The following is a 21,476-nucleotide window of genomic DNA, read 5'->3' as shown; positions in this document are numbered from 1 at the left end:
AGTTATATTCTTGTACATAGAGGGCAGTATTATAGTAGTTAAATACCTGTACATAGGGGGCAGTATTATAGTAGTTATATTCCTGTACATAGGGGGCAGTATTATAGTAGTTAAATACCTGTACATAGGGGCAGTATTATAGTAGTTATATTCTTGTACATAGGGGGCAGTATTATAGTAGTTATATTCCTGTACATAGGGGGCAGTATTATAGTAGTTATATTCCTGTACATAGGGGGCAGTATTATAGTAGTTATATTCTTGTACATAGGGGGCAGTATTATAGTAGTTATATTCCTGTACATAGGGGGCAGTATTATAGTAGTTATATTCCTGTACATAGGGGGCAGTATTATAGTAGTTATATTCTTGTACATAGGGGGCAGTATTATAGTAGTTATATTCCTGTACATAGGGGGCAGTATTATAGTAGTTATATTCCTGTACATAGAGGGCAGTATTATAGTAGTTATATTCTTGTACATAGGGGGCAGTATTATAGTAGTTATAGTCTTGTACATAGGGGGCAGTATTATAGTAGTTATATTCTTGTACATAGGGGGCAGTATTATAGTAGTTATATTCTTGTACATAGGGGGCAGTATTATAGTAGTTATATTCTTGTACATAGGGGGCAGTATTATAGTAGTTATATTCCTGTACATAGGGGACAGTATTATAGTAGTTATATTCTTGTACATAGGGGCAGTATTATAGCAGTTATATTCTTGTATATAGGGGGCAGTATTATAGTAGTTATATTCTTGTACATAGAGGGCAGTATTATAGTAGTTATATTCTTGTATATAGGGGGCAGTATTATAGTAGTTATATCCCTGTACATAGGGGCAGTATTATAGTAGTTATATTCTTGTACATAGGGGGCAGTATTATAGTAGTTAAATACCTGTACATAGGGGGCAGTATTATAGTAGTTATATTCTTGTACATAGGGGGCAGTACTATAGTAGTTATATTCCTGTACATAGGGGGTAGTATTATAGTAGTTATATTCTTGTACATAGGGGCAGTATTATAGTAGTTATATTCCTGTACATAGGGGGCAGTATTATAGTAGTTATATTCTTGTACATAGGGGCAGTATTATAGTAGTTATATTCCTGTACATAGGGGGCAGTATTATAGTAGTTATATTCTTGTACATAGGAGACAGTATTATAGTAGTTATATTCTTGTACATATGGGGCAGTATTATAGTAGTTACATTCTTGTACATAGGGGACAGTATAAGGAGGGGTGGTCCATGTATTACCGGAGGGGAGGGATTAGTCAGGAGGATACACGGGGGGCGGTGCTGTGAGCTGGGGGCGGGGCTGGAGCTGCAGCTGCTGTGCTGTGCTGTGCTCCGGTGCAGTCGCGGTTGTGTCTCTCCCGGTAGCGGTTGTGTCTCCGCTCTTCCCGGGGCTGCAGCTCTCATGCCCCCGCGTCTTGCCGCAGCCTCCCCCGGCTCGGAGCTCGTGTTCCCGGCTGTGTGCCTCCTCCAGCAGCGGCTCCGGGTCCTCTCTCTTCCCGGCTTTCCTTGGTGCTGAAAGCGGCCGCCATCTGTGACACTCCCGGGCCGAGCATGTGATCCCGGAGCGGAGGGACAAAGCGCCCGCAGACCTGGAGGGGGAGCCCGGGCGGCCGGCAGGAGACACCGAGGAGAAGAGCGAGGCCAGGCCGGGACACAGGGCACACAGCCCGGCCTGACAGAGGCAGAGGAGCCCGGCCACAACCCGGAGATCTGAGCAACATCATCTACAGGACCCGACTACAGGATCTACTACCATAGACCTCCAGCTACAGGACCTGTCTATAGGATCTTCACATACTGGACCTTCACCTACAGGACGTCTCTATAGGATCTTCACCTAAAGGACCTCTGTCTATAGCATCTTCACATACTGGACCTTCACCTACAGGACTCCTGTCTGTAGGATCTTCACTTACAGGACCTCTGTCTATAGGACCTTCACCTACAGAACTCCTGTCTGTAGGATCTTCACATACAGCACCAACACCTACGGAACACTTTTCTGTAGGACCATCACCTACAGGACCTCTGTCTATAGGACCTTCACCTACAGAACCCATGTCTTTGGGACCCACCTAGAGGATCTACTACTATAGACCACCACCTAGAACCACTACAGAACCTCTATCTTTTGGACCCTCATTTACTACTGCAGAACAACATCTACAGGACCCCCCATCATCTACTAACCCCCCCCCCCATTCCATTTACTATCCTTATGACCCTCCTCTCCAGGACCCTTATCAATATTTACCACTATAGACCCTCATCTACTGCTGAAGACCCTCATCTACAGGACCCCCTACACCTATAGACCTTTCTCATTAGGTCCCCATTTTTTGACTTGTACCTCTTCCTTCTGAACATGTGACTGTAGACCATCATCTCATGAACCAGCTATGACCTTAGATCCTCATCTACCTGACCCCCAGATGGTTCTACCGAGCCGTCTATAAATATAGTCTCCATCCACAGGAACCCTATAGTCCTCTATGGTCTTTCCGGTCCTTCTTCTAAAACTTTACAGTCCACATCTCCTGGAGAACCATCTTTAGACCTCAATTTATAACCCTCACGTACAGCCCCCCCTATAGACGTCATCTACTGCACCCCCCTACCTTCACACATAGAATTGTATGTAACTCTTTGGACCATCGTCTTCATCTAGTGGCTCCAGTTTGAAGATTGTCTCAGGCAACTTTAGATTCTGCTCCACAGACGACCATAGACCTTCATCTACACAGAACAAATCTGTAGACCCCTCATCCATATCCTTAACACCACTGACGATTCATCTCAAGTCACAGCTAGAGAAAACCCTACTCTCAAGATCGAGATCATCTTCAGACCTTGGAACCGTAGGACCTTTATCTGTGATTTGTCTTCTCTGTAGACATCTCCATTACATCCTATCATCTAGAGATCTTTAATTCCACGACAGACCACCAGTATATAGATGTAACTCCTTTACAGGACAGTTTTCTGAAGACCTGATACCTATAGACCACTCTACCTTATCATCTACTCTACTACAGACCTTCACCCTATAGACCACCACACTGGAGATAAGTCATCGAGAGACCTGATACCTGTAGACCACTCTACCTTATCATCTACTCTACTACAGACCTTCACCCTATAGACCACTACACTGGAGATAAGTCATCGAGAGACCTGATACCGATAGACCACTCTACCTTATCATCTACTCTACTACAGACCATCACCCTATAGACCACTACACTGGAGATAGGTCATCAAGAGAGACCTGATACCTGTAGACCACTCTACCTTATCATCTACTCTACTACAGACCTTCACCCTATAGACCACTACACTGGAGATAAGTCATCGAGAGACCTGATACCTATAGACCACTCTACCTTATCATCTACTCTACTACAGACCTTCACCCTATAGACCACCACACTGGAGATAAGTCATCGAGAGACCTGATACCTGTAGACCACTCTACCTTATCATCTACTCTACTACAGACCTTCACCCTATAGACCACTACACTGGAGATAAGTCATCGAGAGACCTGATACCGATAGACCACTCTACCTTATCATCTACTCTACTGCAGACCTTCACCCTATAGACCACCACACTGGAGATAAGTCATCGAGAGACCTGATACCGATAGACCACTCTACCTTATCATCTACTCTACTACAGACCATCACCCTATAGACCACTACACTGGAGATAGGTCATCAAGAGAGACCTGATACCTGTAGACCACTCTACCTTATCATCTACTCTACTACAGACCTTCACCCTATAGACCACTACACTGGAGATAAGTCATCGAGAGACCTGATACCGATAGACCACTCTACCTTATCATCTACTCTACTACAGACCTTCACCCTATAGACCTCTACACTGGAGATAAGTCATCGAGAGACCTGATACCTATAGACCACTCTACCTTATCATCTACTCTACTGCAGACCTTCACCCTATAGACCACTACACTGGAGATAGGTCATCGAGAGACCTGATACCTATAGACCACTCTACCTTATCATCTACTCTACTGCAGACCTTCACCCTATAGACCTCTACACTGGAGATAAGTCATCGAGAGACCCGATACCTCTAGGCCCCTCTCATTTAGATCATCCACTAACAGACCACTCTACCGTCTAGATCACTCCACTGCAGACCTTCATCCTGTAGACCACTTCATCACAGATCATAATCCTATAGACTATTCTATCCTATAAATAACTCCACTACAAACATCATCATCCAGACCTGTCATCCATCATCAACCAGACCTGTCATCCATCATCAACCAGACCTGTCATCCTTATATACCATTCTACTACATAGTCATCATCCTGTAGACCACTCTAATCCACTCCACTACTGCCCCCCCCCCTAGTAGACTTGTCATCCTATAGACGCTTCCACTACTGACCATTATGTGTTCCCTATAGATCTCCATATAATTATTGTGCATCTAGGTGGACCTAGGGACCTTCAAGTTCAAGGTCCTGTCCAACAACAGTCCACTGTGTCACCAAAATCCTCCGAAGAGTCTTGAGACCTTCAAGCTCATCGTTAAGTCTCACCTGTTACCCTTTACATCAAGTCCCTATTTTATTTGGGTTCTTCTGAGACCTTTCGTTTTTGAGAATTGAAGCTCCGGAAGACAACATTGGACAAGTTCCTTACCCTGGGAACATCTAAAAGTGCAGGTTCCATCACTGGTTTCCTTTTATTTCTTCTCCTTCTGGAGCTTGGAGAACTTCATCCAAGGACAAGAACGTCCATCTCTTCGAAGTTAACTGCGTCAGCATGGAGTACGTTCTCCCTAAAGAGTCTTCTACTTAACGCTTGGAATGGGGTGGTCTTAGGAGGAAGCCCGGTCAGCTCTGCTACATAAGGTATGGTGAGACTCTAACGTACTGGTTAACTGGATAATGGGTTAATTCACGAATTGTTACGATTGGTTGGGTTGGAGGTTACATTTTTGTGATAAAAAGTTGACAAGTTTGGTAGAGCTGAGTTCAAATTCAGCTTCACTACATTCGGACACCTCATCGATTTAGTCGTTACGCTACTTACTACTCTTGGGTGGAGGTCTAAGATTGACCCATACGGTGGGGCCGTTATGTTTGTCAGTGATGAATTTTTGACTGTTTTGTTATGTTTAGTTGTATATGTAGACAATGACAAAAATAGTATTTCCCTACAGCAGCCCCGCAGGCGAAGTGAGGTATTACACCATTTCCATTATAGTCAATGTAATATACAGTCCTGTGGAGTCCTCCACAGTAATTTATGGGACTAATACAAAAGGGTCCAAATTTTAAGACCCCTCCCCCCCCCCACTATGAATTCTCAATTCCGAGACCTTCCCTTTAAATATTCAAACTCCCATATTCCAAGTTTTTTGGAGCTCAAATTAAATGTCCCATTATGGTGGCCACCAACCTGTCATCCTATGTCTTTTGTAAAACTTTGATTTCCCAGCATGCTCTGCTGTTACGGTATAGCAGGACCTGGAGCTTCTCGAAATATTATATTAGTCAGTGACTAATTTTGCGGTCAGCAGGACATTTCAAGAGCATTGAGTGTCAGCATCGTAATGTCCTCTGTACAAAGTGCTCTGACCACCGGCAGGACACGGACATCAGGGCTCTTCATGTTCTCCCTGTAGAAGCGAAACGCGTTGTGTCAAGATTGAATGTTGTATTAGTATAAAGCCATTCCCTGAATAGGGGGACACGACACATGTCCAGCACATCCAACCTATATACCCACATCCACTCCATCTACTGATATCTCTACCGCATACTGTGCAGCACTCACATATAGTATACTGCTACACAGGGTTAATTTAAAGAAGCAGACAATATTCTTGTACATAGGGGGCAGTATTATAGTAGTTATATTCCTGTACATAGGGGGCAGTATTATAGTAGTTATATTCTTGTACATAGGGGGCAGTATTATAGTAGTTATATTCTTGTACATAGGGGGCAGTATTATAGTAGTTATATTCCTGTACATAGGGGGCAGTATTATAGTAGTTATATTCTTGTACATAGGGGGCAGTATTATAGTAGTTATATTCTTGTACATAGGGGGCATTTTTATAGTAGTTACATTCCTGTACATAGGGGGCAGTATTATAGTAGTTATATTCTTGTACATAGGGGGCAGTATTATAGTAGTTATATTCCTGTACATAGGGGGCATTTTTATAGTAGTTATATTCCTGTACATAGGGGGCAGTATTATAGTAGTTATATTCTTGTACATAGGGGGCAGTATTATAGTAGTTATATTCCTGTACATAGGGGGCAGTATTATAGTAGTTATATTCCTGTACATAGGGGGCAGTATTATAGTAGTTATATTCTTGTACATAGGGGCAGTATTATAGTAGTTATATTCCTGTACATAGGGGCAGTATTATAGTAGTTATATTCTTGTACATAGGGGGCAGTATTATAGTAGTTATATTCTTGTACATAGGGGCAGTATTATAGTAGTTATATTCTTGTACATAGGGGGCAGTATTATAGTAGTTCTATTCTTGTACGTAGGGGGCAGTATTATAGTAGTTCTATTCTTGTACGTAGGGGGCAGTATTATAGTAGTTATATTCTTGTACATAGGGGCAGTATTATAGTAGTTATATTCTTGTACATAGGGGCAGTATTATAGTAGTTATATTCCTGTACATAGGGGGCAGTATTATAGCAGTTATATTCTTGTACATAGGGGGCAGTATTATAGTAGTTATATTCTTGTACATATGGGGCAGTATTATAGTAGTTCTATTCTTGTACATAGGGGCAGTATTATAGTAGTTATATTCTTGTACATAGGGGGCAGTATTATAGTAGTTATATTCTTGTACATAGGAGGCAGTATTATAGTAGTTATATTCTTGTACATAGGGGGCAGTATTATAGTAGTTATATTCCTGTACATAGGGGGCAGTATTATAGTAGTTATATTCCTGTACATAGGGGGCAGTATTATAGTAGTTATATTCTTGTACATAGGGGGAAGTATTATAGCAGTTATATTCTTGTACATAGGGGGCAGTATTATAGTAGTTATATTCTTGTACATATGGGGCAGTATTATAGTAGTTCTATTCTTGTACATAGGGGCAGTATTATAGTAGTTATATTCTTGTACATAGGGGGCAGTATTATAGTAGTTATATTCTTGTACATAGGAGGCAGTATTATAGTAGTTATATTCTTGTACATAGGGGGCAGTATTATAGTAGTTATATTCCTGTACATAGGGGGCAGTATTATAGTAGTTATATTCCTGTACATAGGGGGCAGTATTATAGTAGTTATATTCTTGTACATAGGAGGCAGTATTATAGTAGTTATATCCCTGTACATAGGGGTAGTATTATAGTAGTTATATTCTTGTACATAGGGGGCAGTATTATAGTAGTTATAGTCTTGTACATAGGGGGCAGTATTATAGTAGCTATATTCCTGTACATAGGGGGCAGTATTATAGTAGTTATATTCTTGTACATAGGGAGCAGTATTATAGTAGTTATATTCTTGTACATAGGGGGCAGTATTATAGTAGTTATATGCCTGTACATAGGGGGCAGTATTATAGTAGTTATATTCCTGTACATAGGGGGCAGTATTATAGTAGTTATATTCCTGTACACAGGGGGCAGTATTATAGTAGTTATATTCCTGTACACAGGGGGCAGTATTATAGTAGTTATATTCCTGTACATAGGGGGCAGTATTATAGTAGTTATATTCTTGTACATAGGGGGTAGTATTATAGTAGTTATATTCCTGTACATAGGGGGCAGTATTATAGTAGTTATATTCTTGTACACAGGGGGCAGTATTATAGTAGTTATATTCCTGTACATAGGGGGCAGTATTATAGTAGTTATATTCCTGTACATAGGGGGCAGTATTATAGTAGTTATATTCTTGTACATAGGGGGCAGTATTATAGTAGTTATATTCCTGTACATAGGGGACAGTATAATAGTAGTTATATTCTTGTACATAGGGGGCAGTATTATAGTAGATATATTCTTGTACATAGGGAGCAGTATTATAGTAGTTATATTCTTGTACATAGGGGGCAGTATTATAGTAGTTATATTCTTGTACATAGGGGGCAGTATTATAGTAGTTATATTCTTGTACATAGGGGGCAGTATTATAGTAGTTATATCCTTGTACATAGGGGGCAGTATTATAGTAGTTATATCCCTGTACATAGGGGGCAGTATTATAGTAGTTATATTTCTGTACATAGGGGGCAGTATTATAGTAGTTATATTCTTGTACATAGGGGGCAGTATTATAGTAGTTATATTCTTGTACATAGGGGGCAGTATTATAGTAGTTATATTCCTGTACATAGGGGGCAGTATTATAGTAGTTATATTCTTGTACATAGGGGGCAGTATTATAGTAGTTATATTCCTGTACATAGGGAGCAGTATTATAGTAGTTATATTCCTGTACATAGGGGGCAGTATTATAGTAGTTATATTCTTGTACATAGGAGGCAGTATTATAGTAGTTATATTCCTGTACATAGGGGGCAGTATTATAGTAGTTATATTCTTGTACATAGGGGGCAGTATTATAGTAGTTATATTCTTGTACATAGGGGGCAGTATTATAGTAGTTATATTCTTGTACATAGGGGGCAGTATTATAGTAGTTATATTCTTGTACATAGGGGGCAGTATTATAGTAGTTATATTCCTGTACATAGGGGGCAGTATTATAGTAGTTATATTCCTGTACATAGGGGGCAGTATTATAGTAGTTATATTCCTGTACATAGGGGGCAGTATTATAGTAGTTATATTCCTGTACATAGGGGGCAGTATTATAGTAATTATATTCTTGTACATAGGGGGCAGTATTATAGTAGTTATATTCTTGTACATAGGGAGCAGTATTATAGTAGTTATATTCTTGTACATAGGGGGCAGTATTATAGTAGTTATATCCCTGTACATAGGGGGCAGTATTATAGTAGTTATAGTGGATGATGTAGCCGGTGTAGCAGGGAGATGTGTGTCTGGTGATTATATGGCGGTATGCTGTGTAATCACACTATAGCAGTGTAATTGCTTCCTGTGTCTGTTCTCCTCCCTGCAGGTAATGGAGCGGTCTCTTCCTCCCCCCGGTTTGGCTCTGGGGGTCTTTGTCTCGGTTGCTCTCTAGCTCGGGGCTGCAGTCAGTGATATAACACTGTGGTTGTTCTGCGGTGGACACTTCCCACTCTCTGGTGACGCCCCCCGCAGCACAAAGACGGTATTTTCACTCTCAGAGTCATCTGTGTCGCTGTCCCCCGGCCTGATAGAGATGATACGGGGGCATCACTGGAAACCTGCCTGCAGTGGTCAGGACCTTCCGGGAGGTGTAGGGTCACTGCTGTCAGCATAACTATGCTCTAGTCACATCCAAAGCTGCAGTGAGAAATCCACTGAGGCCACAGATATATTCTAGGTATATTCCCTGTGTTGTATATTCCGTAGGATCGGCACTGATGACATCACCAGGGCACGGTGCCCAATCCGCTGCGGCCGCCCGCTCGCTCTCCATAATCCTGATGCTGATGTATTCCAGGCCGGCGGCTGGGTGACTGGCGGTATGCAGATATATCCGGTGATGGATGTGCCGTCTAATATACGGCACCAGCGCGTCCCACCCCATATCTGGATAATGTCATCACCAGCTCCAAAATGTGCACCCTTAAAGGGGAACTTCTAAAATGAGTCTTCCTGATGGGATGATAATGAAAGGTCCTAGAGGTCACAGTCCTAACTTAAAGGGATAGAAAGAGTAGAGACCATTCTGGTATTGGCTGTGTGTCCCATATTAGTGACAATCACATAGCGCCCCCTTTAATCCTATCCATTCATCGCACCTTGTAAGTACCAGTTGTAAATTGCCTCCATAGCAATGTCAGACTGAAAGCACCAGCCGAAGCTTCCAGAAGGGGGAGAAGACTGACTATGGAACTTACTGAGAACTATATCAATAGCTGCCTGAAGGGGGAGGAAACTGACTATGGAACTTACTGAGAACTATATCAATAGCTGCCAGAAGGGGGAGGAAACTGACTATGGAACTTACTGAGAACTATATCAATAGCTGCCAGAAGGGGGAGGAAACTGACTATGGAACTTACTGAGAACTATATCAATAGCTGCCAGAAGGGGGAGGAAACTGACTATGGAACTTACTGAGAACTATATCAATAGCTGCCAGAAAGGGGAGGAAACTGACTATGGAACTTACTGAGAACTATACCAATGGCTGCCAGAAGGGGGAGGAAACTGACTATGGAACTTACTGAGAACTATACCAACGGCTGCCAGAAGGGGGAGGAAACTGACTATGGAACTTACTGAGAACTATACCAACGGCTGCCAGAAGGGGGAGGAAACTGACTATGGAACTTACTGAGAACTATACCAACGGCTGCCAGAAGGGGGAGGAAACTGACTATGGAACTTACTGAGAACTATACCAAAAGCTCCCGGAAGGGGAGCAAAAGACAAGAGAAACTCTAAATAATTTCGGGATTTGTAGGCAGAAAGATCCTAGAATAAAAGTCTCTAAAAACCATAATCAACCTTAGTTTTTTTTTTTTTTTGTAAAAACATAATTCGTGCGTAATCGCCTAAATTTTGGTAACCTTTCCAGATCAGTAACAAATTGTGGTGTTTTTTTTAAAAAAAAATTCTGCACTGAAATATATTCCAAGAGTAATATCCTTAGAAATGTACGGTTACGGTAGAGAATTTTCTCCCTGTGTTCCTAGATGAAGCCTCCCTCCCCAGCTGTGAAGAGTTGTATAACAAATCATGTCCCCCTATAGGGTAATGCACTCATTGCTGAGAATCTCAGAGATATAAACCTTCCGATACAGCAATCTGTTTATCTCCATCTCCGTCAAAGTCACGTCTTCTCTCGGAAAAGGTTAATTGCGTTAAACGGTTTCTAAAAATGTTCACGAGCGGGTTATTATAGACCATGGTGGGGGTTCTCAATCAGTTGTAGCATTTAGGACCCTCAACAGAGCCTCCAAACCTAATGACAACGTTGACCTTCCAGTCAACGGTGTCGAAGCTGGAGATCTTCGGAAACATCAACCCTGAGGAGATAGACATCTGTCCATAGCGATCCACCAATGATCAAGTACGACCAAGTAGTCAAGACTCTTATGAGAACATTGCACCTACAGTCGACATTGGTGGATCTGGAAAACCATTGAACACAGATCCTACAGTGTTGGTCCACGAAAAGGCTCTAGAGACCATAAAAACGTATTGAGAACCCTTACTTTTATGATCATGTTGATGGAGCTGGTGATCTTCAAAGACTTCACTCAAGTAGTCACCAGTCCCTCTCAACTTATGATCCTCCAAAGTTGAACCAGAAAAAGACCACATGAGGTACTGGGGTAGGTCAGTTACCCTAGACAGGGCCGCAAGACTAAGTTAGAACCCTTACGTTGATGATATTTTTGGTGAGGCTGAAGATCTCTGGAACCTCCAACACTATTGATAGATACCAGTCCATCTAGAACAACTGATGGCCTTGCATTGTTTATCTTAGAAAAGACCACACAAGGTAAAGGAAGTATTTAAGGATGGGTTGTTTAGATCTTTATGATCTTTAATTGATTAAGACACAAAAGGGCAACAAAACTTGTTGAGAACCCTGACCTGGTAGACCATGGTGGTAAAGTTGGAGATCTTCAGAAACCTGAATCTCAGTGATGGTGGTTACCACTGTGTCTCAATCAATGGGATGTCTCTTCTTGCTGTCCGTCTGTCTTGCATTCTCTTAATATTCCGTGCTCATAGGAGACCTGATCTTCAGAGTCTACTCTGGAGAATCTTCAAAAGCGAGAACCTTCTCAAACTTTCCAAGCTTGATTTCTCTGACAGTAGTGTGTTGTCCTTCAGAAGGATTGGCCAGGCAGAAATCCAACGTCTCCGTCAACTGCCTTTAGATGAAAGTTAGGATAGCTCCACAAATATTAGATGGTCAGCTAAACCAACCACCAAGTTCAAGTGATCTTCATCTATGATGCATGGCCCCCATAAATTCAGATACCTACCACAGATCTTACCATTTCAGGATGGTTTCTTTACCATGACTTCCTCCGACCCTTGGTAAATGTGGAGATCACTTTAGAGAACCCTGGGATCTATTGGTTCATGTCAGAGGAAAACAGGCAAACCAGAAGACTCAAAGTTGTCAGTAGGGCGCAAGAGATAATTTATCATAAGCCTTCATTGGACCAACATCTGGCTTCCGGGGATTGTTTGGACAACCTATGGGGGTCCTACTGAATTTTCAAGTTCTGATGATGTTCCTCTATGGTGCATGGATGTCTAAAATTCTGATACTTAATGCACCTTCTGGCAGATTTATGACAGATCTTACTCTACGTTGATGGTGGTGAACCCTTCATTCAACCATTACTTTCTTTCACCCAAAAATATCTGGAAAGCCCTTCAAAGAACCCGGAAAATTGGCCCAAACCACATGGTCTGGTCCTGTGGTTTATGTCGGAGTAAGACAGGCAAACCAGATGATTCAAAGTTGTCAGTAGGGCGCAAGAGCTAATTTGTCATAAGCCTTCATTGGACCAACATCTGGCTTCCGGAGATTGTTTGGACACACCTATGGGGGTCCTACTGAATTTTCAAGTTCAGATGATGTTCCTCTATGGTGCATGGATCCCTAAAATTCATTCAACCATTGGTTTCTTTCACCCAAAAATATCTGGAAAGCCCTTCAAAGAACCCGGAAAATTAGCCCAAACCACATGGTCTGATCCTTTGGTTTATGTCGGAGGAAGACCCATCAGATCAGATGAGCAAAGTAAAAGCGTCAAAGTTTTCAGAGGGTGTAAAATCAAATAAAAATTCTCAAGCCTACGGTTTGTTCTTTCCCCCAACATATTCCAACGAGAGATTGTTAGGACATTTACAAAATCGTAAGAATTCGGAGAAATCAGAAGACTCATGCAAGAGCGTCAAAGTTGTTGTAGGGCGTGACTACGAAAACATGGAATCATGAGACTGTATTGTGTTTATGGGGAGCTCTGTAGGCGGTCACACACATTGGATGCAATACCACACACAACCTGTAGTCACGTTTTTGTAACCGTGGATAAAGTTTTCTGGACCGTGACATTTATCTGACCGCTCGCTGACATTTTACGACTGCGACAAAGGGATGGCGGCGGGAGCGGTGTCGTTATTGTGTTGTAATGGATGCAGGTGACTCTGGATTTGGGAGCGGAGCGCCGCTGATAACAACTCCCAGCCCTCTAATTGATATTTTATTATTTTTCCCCCGACGTCGCCCCCCCCCTCCCGTACGCGGTAATGTCATGCAGCTGCCATAAAGCACCGGGCTGTGACAGCCCCCCGCCACACACAGGCTCACGACAGTGGCCGGTAATGGCGCAGGATAGTAAGGGGGGGCTTCCAATTAGTGGAATCTTGTATAATTGACAGGTGAGAAGAAGCGACGGCTGCCGGGGGGCGAGGGGCGGATATGGGAATGTGATCATATATTACTTTCTTGAAGATCCTAGAATGTCCTGCCATATAGTGCCGCAATATTACTCCACATACCCACATACGTGTAATATCGCCATGCAGTGCTTCAGTAATGAGGATCTAAGTGATACCCTGCGAAACTACATCACTGTGTGGATTATCCCTGTACTGTGACATCACTGTGTGTATTATCCCTGTACTGTGACATCGCTGTGTGTATTATCCCTGTACTGTGACATCACTGTGTGTATTATCCCTGTACTGTAACATCATTGTGTGTATTATCCTGTACTGTGACATCACTGTGTGGATTATCCTGTACTGTGACATCACTGTGTGTATTATCCTGTACTGTGACATCACTGTGTGTATTATCCCTGTACTGTGACATCGCTGTGTGTATTATCCCCTGTACTGTGACATCACTGTGTGGATTATCCCTGTACTGTGACATCACTGTGTGTATTATCTCTGTACTGTGACATCACTGTGTGTATTATCCCTGTACTGTGACATCACTGTGTGTATTATCCCTGTCCTGTGACATCACTGTGTGTATTATCCCTGTACTGTGACATCACTGTGTGTATTATCCCTGTCCTGTGACATCACTGTGTGTATTATCCCTGTACTGTGACATCACTGTGTGTATTATCCCTGTACTGTGACATCACTGTGTGTATTATCCCTGTACTGTGACATCACTGTGTGTATTATCCCTGTACTGTGACATCACAGTGTGTGTATAATCCCTGTACTGTGACATCGCTGTGTGTATTACCCCTGTACTGTGACATCACTGTGTGTATTATCTCTGTACTGTGACATCACTGTGTGTATTATCCCTGTACTGTGACATCACTGTGTGTATTATCTCTGTACTGTGACATTACTGTGTGTATTACCCCTGTACTGTGACATCACTGTGTGTATTATCCCTGTACTGTGACATCACTGTGTGTATTATCTCCTGTACTGTGACATCACTGTGTGTATTACCCCTGTACTGTGACATCACTGTGTGTATTATCTCCTGTACTGTGACATCACTGTGTGTATTATCCCTGTACTGTGACATCACAGTGTGTGTATAATCCCTGTACTGTGACATCGCTGTGTGTATTACCCCTGTACTGTGACATCACTGTGTGTATTATCTCTGTACTGTGACATCACTGTGTGTATTATCCCTGTACTGTGACATCACTGTGTGTATTATCTCTGTACTGTGACATCGCTGTGTGTATTACCCCTGTACTGTGACATCACTGTGTGTATTATCTCCTGTACTGTGACATCACTGTGTGTAATATCCCTGTACTGTGACATCACTGTGTGTATTATCCTGTACTGTGACATCACTGTGTGTATTATCTCTGTACTGTGACATCGCTGTGTGTATTATCTCTGTACTGTGACATCACAGTGTGTGTATAATCCCTGTACTGTGACATCACTGTGTGTATTATCCTGTACTGTGACATCACTGTGTGTATTATCCTGTACTGTGACATCACTGTGTGTATTATCCCAGTACTGTGACATCACTGTGTGTATTATCCTTGTACTGTGACATCACTGTGTGTATTATCCCTGTACTGTGACATCACTGTGTGTATTATCCCTGTACTGTGACATCACTGGGTGTATTATCCATGTACTGTGACATCACTGTGTGTATTATCCCTGTACTGTGACATCACTGTGTGTATTATCCCTGTACTGTGACATCACTGTGTGTATTATCCCTGTACTGTGACATCACTGTGTGTATTATCCCTGTACTGTGACATCACTGTGTGTATTATCCTGTACTGTGACATCACTGTGTGTATTATCCCTGAACTGTGACATCACTGTGTGTATTATCCCTGTACTGTGACATCACTGTGTGTATTATCCCTGTACTGTGACATCACTGTGTGTATTATCCCTGTACTGTGACATCGCTGTGTGTATTATCCCTGTACTGTGACATCACTGTGTGTATTATCCCTGTACTGTGACATCACTGTATATTATATCTGTCCTGTGACATCACTGTGTGTATTATCCCTGTACTGAGGTGATACTGGTAGTGCGGTTCCATAGTCTCCATGTGAACAAGGTCATTGCGATTACCTCCTGTAGACGCTGATTATCTCGTCCTGTGCTGGATCATATGCTGCAGTGCACTCTGGGTAATGTGGTATATCTCATACAGGGCAGTAATGAGGAGGCCGCTCTGGAGGTAATTACATGCTAGCGATCCCTTAATGAAGTCATCTGACAGTCCATTTGTTTCACTTAATAATTAAGGTAAATTCATTTGCATATTGATATGATCTGCAGAGGAATATGACAGCCGTGGCCGTGGCTCCTGACCAGGACAGCGATGCACTGAGGCTCCATATACTCGCTTCCTAGTTTTATATTTTTGGACTTTTTGTATCATTTCCTCAAAAATTTAAAGGGGATCTGGACTCCCCAACAAACCCAAATCCCCCTAGTAGCCCCCGCTCCGCTGATTTCGGCACAGTTGGAATTTTTTCTATAGCCCCTACCGTTCCTGAGCAATTGCACAGTTACTTATGGCACCTAGTATGTAAATTAGACTTTCTTCTGTCAAGTGGGTGGTGCTAGGTTACAACTGACACCACCCAGTTGACAGGAGAGAGGTTGGGCATCATAACTAACAACACTGATTGCTTGGGAACGGTGGGAGATAGAACAAAAATTCCAAATACTCTGGAATCAGTGGAGCGAGAGCTATTAAAGGATTCAAAGATGGATATGGAGACACGTTGTCTTCAAATTCTCTGCTTGCTGTAAGTGAATTTAAGCACTGTACCTGTTCATAGGAGACAAAAATTGGAGATAGAAAGAAAGATTAGAGATATAGAAAGATAAAACCATCGAGAGCAGACTGTGCCGACAGTGCCAGGACCAGGAGGCCACCGAGGATGAGCTCCTATTCCTGCTACACTGCTCCAGATACCCAGCTGTGAGGGACACTCACTTCAGGAGACGCTCAGATCTCCTCCCTGGCTTCTGCTCCATGGAGGAGGGAGAGAAGATCCATCCTGCTGGGGGAGAGGAGACCACAATGGTCATAGCAACACAATATGTCACCCCCCTCACTCTGCGCCCCATGTGAGTGAGAGCTGCAGACAGGACAGAGAAGTGTCCCTGTATATCAGTATAGAAAAGAAGTGTGTAGGAGCTGCAGACAGTACAGAGAAGTGTCCCATGTAGCAGGATAGAAGAGAAGTGTGTGGGAGCTGCAGACAGGACAGAGAAGTGCCCCGTGCAGCAGGATAGAAGAGAAGTGTGTAGGAGCTGCAGACAGGATAGAGAAGTGTCCCATGTAGCAGGATAGAAGAGAAGTGTGTGGGAGCTGCAGACAGGACAGAGAAGTGCCCCCGTGTAGTAGGATAGGAGAGAAGTGTGTAGAAGCTGCAGACAGGACAGAGAAGTGTCCCCGTGTAGCAGGATAGAAGAGAAGTGTGGAGGAGCTGGAGACAGTACAGAGAAGTGTCCCCGTGTAGCAGGGTAGAAGAGAAGTGTGGAGGATCTGGAGACAGGACAGAGAAGTGTCGTGTGTAGCAGGATAGAAGAGAAGTGAGTGGGAGCTGCAGACAGGACAGAGAAGTGTCCCCATGTAGCAGGATAGAAGAGAAGTGTGTGGGAGCTGCAGACAGGACAGAGAAGTGCCCCATGTAGCAGGATAGAAGAGAAGTGTGTGGAAGCTGCAGACAGGACAGAGAAGTGCCCCGTGCAGCAGGATGACTACACTGGTGTCTGAGGGGGATACTGTGCAGAATTACAGGGGGGCAGCAGGAGATCAGCACTGGGGGATCCCCTCCAGGAGAAGCCCCTGCTGAGGAGGTCATTGGGTGCAGGGTGTCACACACCTGGGTGCTGCTGAGGAGATCACTGGGTGCAGGGTGTCACACACCTGGGTGCTGCTGTGGGGGTCATTCTCATGCTGGGGTGATGAGGGTGACAGATGATGGACTTCCTTTCCTAGAAGCCTCGTTGTATGAGAGGACATGTGAAGGACATATATTTGGGGGATTTTCAGGAGTATCTTGGTGACACAGAGTATAGCTCTCCACAGGATCCTTCTGCCCCTCACACACGTGCGGCTCCGCCATTAGTTCCAGGAGCCATTATAACATTGCTGAGTCCCAGCGCTGTGTATTTATGATGGTTCCCGCCAAAGTCACCTGCTGGAAACTTCATTCCGTGCAACTTAAAATTCTGTAATTGAAAGATAGAAGTGAGAGAATGTTTCCATCTCCAGGAGGATCCCGCTGCTTAATGTCCCTCTCTACCTGTAATGAGACCATCTCCCAGGAACGTGCCGCCGAAGATGGAAGACAATGCCGCACACTCCTCACCCGCCCTCATCCCGAGCCTCGCCGTGACCAACATATATCATAGCATTCTATATTCCCAGGAGCGTGCTAACATCCGTCTCATGTAGATGTGTCCTTAATGTGGACCAAGGAAAAGAACATTTATGATAGATAGATAGATATGAGATAGATATGAGATAGATATGAGATATAGATAGATAGATAGATAGATAGATAGATAGATAGGAGATAGATAGATAGATAGATAGATATAAGATGGATATATAGATAGATAGATATGAGATAGATATGAGATATAGATAGATAGATAGATAGATATGAGATAGATAGATAGGAGATAGATAGATAGATAGATAGGAGATAGATAGATAGATAGATAGATATAAGATGGATATATAGATAGATAGATATGAGATAGATATGAGATATAGATAGATAGATAGATAGATATGAGATAGATAGATAGGAGATAGATAGATAGATAGGAGATAGATAGATAGATAGATAGATAGGAGATAGATATTACATAGATAGATAGATAGATATGAGATAGATAGATAGATAGATATAAGATGGATATATAGATAGATAGATATGAGATAGATATGAGATATAGATAGATAGATATGAGATAGATATGAGATAGATAGATAGGAGATAGATAGATAGATAGATAGATAGATAGATAGATATGATATGAGATAGATGATAGATAGGAGATAGATAGATAGATAGATAGATAGATAGATAGATAGATAGATAGATAGATAGATATGAGATAGATAGATAGATAGATAGATATGAGATAGATAGATAGATAGATAGATAGATATGAGATAGATAGATAGGAGATAGATATGAGATAGATAGATAGATAGATAGATAGATATGAGATAGATAGATAGATAGGAGATAGATAGGAGATAGATAGATAGATAGACAGGAGATAGATAGATATGAGATAGATAGATAGATAGATAGGAGATAGATATGAGATAGATAGATAGATAGATAGATAGATAGATAGATATGAGATAGATATGAGATAGATAGATAGATAGATATGATAGATAGATAGATAGATAGATAGATATGAGATAGATAGATAGATAAGAGATAGATAGATAGATAGATAGATAGATAGATAGATAGATAGATTGATCTATCAGGACCTATGCCAGGGGGTGGGGCCAGCATTATACGCTGGAGTAATTAGCATATGATCAATGTGCCCCCTATACATATTGTATGACCATGTATGTTATACTATATGACAATATATGGCGGTATAATTATTATTATTAATATTTGTACTACTGAAGTGTTCCCCCAATAGAGTAAAACCTCAGCTATCCAAAGTCTTACCTATGGTTAAATAGTGGACTATCCCTTGAAGAGTGTGGCGCAGGGACAGTAGACGTTGCCGTTACCGCGCAGGACAATTATCGCTCATTAGTGAAATATATTTTGTTATGATTAATGGAGACAAGCGAGAATGTTAGCGACATCGCGGAGGGAGAACATGGCGCCTCCCGTCTCGCTGTTCATTAGACGCCTTTAATTATACGCTAATTAATTTCCGCGTCGTCCCCGATTCGTATTTGTTGTGATTGACCGGTTGTCCGGTGAGTTTAGCGCTCAGTGTATTATATCACCAGGAGGAGAGGTGACAGCCCGGACCTCAGGAGGAAGACTGTGACATATTGGGGCACATTTACTAAGGGTCCTCAGCCGCGAATCCGTCGGGTTTTTCCCGAATATTTCCTCTTTGCGCTGTATTTCACGGGATTGTGGCGCACGCGATCGATTTTTGGCGCAATCGCGCCGACTTTCGCGCGACAGAAAACGGGGGGCGTGGCCACCGGACAACCCGAAGGATTCGGAAAAACCGCGGAATTTAAAAAGCCATTTGTGTCGCAAGATCAAGCACTCACGTACACCAGAAAAAAGCAGGTGAACTCCAGCGGACCACGGCGCAGCAGCGACACCTGGTGAATATCGGCGCACGGACCTTAGTGAATCCCGGCAGACCCGAATCAGCGTCGGAGAATGCGCCGCTGGATCGCGACTGGACCGGGTAAGTAAATGTGCCCCATTAAAGGGGAGATCCATCCCTAATGAAGTGTTCTATAGTCTCACTGCTCTTACAGTAAAGAATCCTGTCTATGAGTAAGGTGATACATCTCTCCTCTAGGTATAAGGGATGTCCACATGTCATGATTACAGGCCGAGGTGTAAGGGGATCGTTACAAAGATCTCCAGTCCCATAAAATAGAAATATCTCTGTACTGTCCCATAGTCTCATTGCACTTACAGTAAAGAATCCTGTCTATGAGTATGGTGGTAAATATTTCCACTAGGTGTAGAGGACGCCCTTTGTCATATTACAGGACGTGGTGTTAAAAGATCATTAAAAAGATCTCTGTACTGTCCATAGACTCACTGCTTTTACAGTAAAGAATCCTGTCTATGACAATTGAATGGGTGTCTTCCCTATAGATGTAGAGGACACCCCCTTGTCATGTTACAGGCCGAGGTGTCAGAAGATCAAAGAGAAAGATCTCTGCCCTGTTGTATGGTAACACTGCTCTTACTGTAAAGAATCCTGTACTAGGGGACTGTCTTTCCTTTAGGTGTAGAGTATGTCCTCTTTCCATGGTAACAGGCCTCACAGTAGGGAAATAATTAGGAGGATCTATGTACTGTTATGTAGGGTCACAGCTCTTACAGTAAAGAATCCTGTCTATGGTGATGGTGGAACTGTCTCTCCTCATCAGGAAGATCTCTTTACCGCTCTATAGTCACACTGCTTTTACAGTAAATAATCCTGCCTATGTGATGGTGATACGTCTTTCCTCTGGATGTAGAGTATATCCCCATGTTATGTTTACAGTCTGTGGGGTATCAGAGTCATTAGAAAGATCTCTATACCGTTGTATAGTGCCACTACATTTACTGTAAAGAATCCCTTCTGTGAAGATGGTGAAATTGTCTTAGTTTCTAGGTGTAGATGATCCCCCTTGTTATTGTTACAGGCCTTAATTTAAGAAGATGATTAGAAAGATCCCTGTACTGTTTTATAATCTCACTGCTCTTACAGTAAAGAATCCTGTCCATGACAATGGTGATAGGTCTTTACCGTACGTGAAGAGGACATCCCCTTATAATGGTTGAATGGTTGTAGAAGTTGTTCGTATGTCATGGTTATAGGAATAGATGTAATACCTTAAGAAATATCTCTGTACTGTTTCAAAGTCTTACTGCTCTTACAGTAAAGAATCCTGTCTATTGAGATTCTAGAACCACCTCTCCTCTAGCTGTAGAGGATGAATCCTTGCCATGGTCACAGCCCTGGTGTAAGTTAGAAAGATCCCTGTACTGTCCCATAGTCTCACTGCTCTTACAGTAAAGAATCATGTCCATGATGATGGTAGAATCGCCTCTCCTCTAGGTGTGAATGACGCCCCCTTGTCATGGTTTTAGGGCAAGGTATAAG

At 42.5% G+C, this 21,476-nt stretch overlaps 1 protein-coding gene across 1 annotated transcript in view; it reads left to right on the top strand.

Annotated features, from left to right (window-relative positions):
- The first annotated feature begins 1,355 nt into the window (after positions 1 to 1,355).
- Positions 1,356 to 21,476, top strand: part of LARGE1 (LARGE xylosyl- and glucuronyltransferase 1) — a 367,872-nt gene continuing 347,751 nt past the window's right edge. The window contains exon 1 of the mRNA XM_072145129.1: positions 1,356 to 4,935. The gene's annotated coding sequence lies outside the window, so the exon portion shown is untranslated. The remainder of the gene's footprint in view (positions 4,936 to 21,476) is intronic.

The sequence above is a fragment of the Engystomops pustulosus genome, chromosome 4 (genome assembly GCF_040894005.1).
Source record: "Engystomops pustulosus chromosome 4, aEngPut4.maternal, whole genome shotgun sequence".
Classification (NCBI taxonomy): Eukaryota; Metazoa; Chordata; class Amphibia; order Anura; family Leptodactylidae; genus Engystomops; species Engystomops pustulosus.
The sequence above is the reverse complement of the archived record's forward strand: the minus strand, read 5'-3'. Positions and strand labels throughout refer to the sequence as shown.